This window comes from Ictidomys tridecemlineatus (genome assembly GCF_052094955.1).
Source record: "Ictidomys tridecemlineatus isolate mIctTri1 chromosome X unlocalized genomic scaffold, mIctTri1.hap1 SUPER_X_unloc_1, whole genome shotgun sequence".
NCBI lineage: Eukaryota > Metazoa > Chordata > Mammalia > Rodentia > Sciuridae > Ictidomys > Ictidomys tridecemlineatus.
The window spans coordinates 35,849-38,216 of NW_027520969.1; the positions used below are offsets into that span (position 1 = coordinate 35,849).

The 2,368-nt window shown below is 39.2% G+C and overlaps 1 pseudogene; it reads right to left on the reverse strand.

Moving 5' to 3' along the window:
* Positions 1-274: 274 nt before the first annotated feature.
* LOC144372386 (proline-rich protein 3 pseudogene) lies at positions 275-628 on the reverse strand (annotated as a pseudogene).
* Between the last annotated feature and the right edge of the window lie 1,740 nt (positions 629-2,368).

Below are 2,368 nucleotides of genomic sequence, written 5' to 3' on the forward strand. Positions count from 1 at the left end.
GAGCGCACTGAGCACCAGTGATGAAACACAGCTCTGGACCCCAAACTGGGGAGGTGGTGGATTGGAGTGGATATGTCATTGACCGAGGGTGTTGGGTGGAAGAGCCTCACAGTAGTCTTCACAGGGCCATAGGGAAATACATGGCCACTGGGTCACAGAGGGCTCCTTCCAGCCTGGATGGGAAGGCACAGTCTCACAGAGGAGGTCCATTGACGTCTGGGTGGTAGAAGGCACAGAGGTTTTCATATTTACAGTGGTCTTTTTTGGAAAAGTGTCAACAGACAGGGCAGTCAGATTTGTCTTCCATAACCTGGGGGCCATCCTTAGGAGGGCAGGTATTCTTGATAAGAGACCAGCTTTTGAGCCTTCGAGGGTTTCTCTGCTCTTTGTGAAAGCTCTCCCTAGAGAGACCCCCATGGTCTGGCCCCAGAAAAGGGGGTTCAGCACTGACCCCCCCATACCAACCACAACCGTATGGGCCAGACCTGGGGCCGAGGCCTCCCTGGATTAGGCCTTTGCCCCGGGGAGGATGTGGGAGACTCAGCAGTGGTGGAATCATCAGACCCCTTGATCCTGGAGGACCTCTGTGAAGAGCTGACTTGGGGTCACTAGGCTTTCCATTGGCCATGTGGGAGGGCCCAGAAGGCTGGGACTCTCATCTTCTATGGGACTCTCATCTTCCTCGTCTCCAGTCTCTTCCCGCTCAGGCAGTGGTGGCTGCTGTGGCAGCGGCTGCTGTTGCTGATTCTGCTTCTTTCGTTTCGGCACCATGGCTGCAGCAATGGCTGCAGAGGGATTTGCAGGGCAGTGAGGAAGCCTCATATCTTCTTTAATTTCTTTTTTCAGTGTCCTATAATTTTCATTGTAGAAATATTTCAACTCCCTGGTTATAGTAATTCTCAATGTTTTTTTTAGATTATTTTAAATGGTATAATTTTCCAGATTTCTTTCTCCATAGAATCAGTGGTGAAATGTGATATATATATATATATATATATATATATATATATATATATATATATATTGATTATGAATGTAAATTTATATCCTGTTTATTGGGGTGTATCTGGGATTTAATGTCAAGAAGTTTTTATGTAATTTATTACACTGACATTTGGGAAATAATATATTTCCCATTGTTATATATTCTTATTTGTTTATTCCTTTTACCAATATGTAGTGTCATTCTTTCTCTTCAGCTTAATTTTTATTTTGAAATCTGCTTTGAGAGATATGAGAATAGCTACTCCTGATTATTTTCAGACCCTATTTTCATGGACTATTTTTTTCCATGCTTTTACTTTCAGCCTGTTTCCTTGTGGTTTCCAACATGTTTGACTTGCACATCAATTGAGATGGATTTCCATTCTTTTTAATACTTATGTCTTTTTTAGTGTAATTATCTTTTTTGTTCTGGCACTTTTCTCTGTTCTTGATGTATGAATAGAGGACCAGGAGTGGACAATGAGGTCCTTATCTAATTGTTTCTCCTTGGGGCCTGGTTGTTGGTTTGGGGTTTTTCTCTCCTCTATTCTATGTATTGAGTTATTGTTGAAGCTTTCATGAAGATTGATTGTGTGTGAAATGAGGTTGGCTGGTACTTGGAAGAGCTGTGTGTATTGCTCAACAGCAGGATCTGTACTGTATGAACTTGAAAGGTGCCAATCACTTTCCAGCCCTTATTAGAGAAAGGAGGAACCAGGAATTTCAACAAAATTGACAATTGATGTCAATCCTTAAAATAAATGTCCAGTGTCTACTTTGACATCTATAACACTAATCACCACTTGTGAAGGAATTGTGAGGTCAGCACTTAATATCAGAATTAACAACAAACAACCATGAACTAGATTAGACATTAAACAGCAGGTTTACATCATCTCTCTATAAATGATCACAACAAGAATGAGGTAGTACTTACATAGACATTATAAAACTTTATAATTTTATCATATTGTAGAATTACAGTTTCTTAGGTGAAGAGAAACTAGGATAGGAAGGAAAAAGAAATTTTGAAATATGTAAAAAATAAACATAGGAGAAGCAGAAGATAGGTACCAGATGATGACTATTAAAAAAGAAGGTGTAAACATACCTAGGAGTAATAAGATAAAGATGGAGGAAAAAAGGAAAATGTGGCTATTAGTAGGGGAAGAGAGAGTGAAGAAGGAGGAATAAGAGGAATAGAGAACAAGGATTAAACAAAAACAAAAGGAAGATCAAAACAACTCAAACACATGTAAAATATTAACCATGAACGTCAAATCAATAAAATGACGTAAAGAGAACTAAATAAAATGAAAGTAACATTATATGAATTAATGTATGCATATGTATATATGTATGCATGTGTATATTGATACCTCTG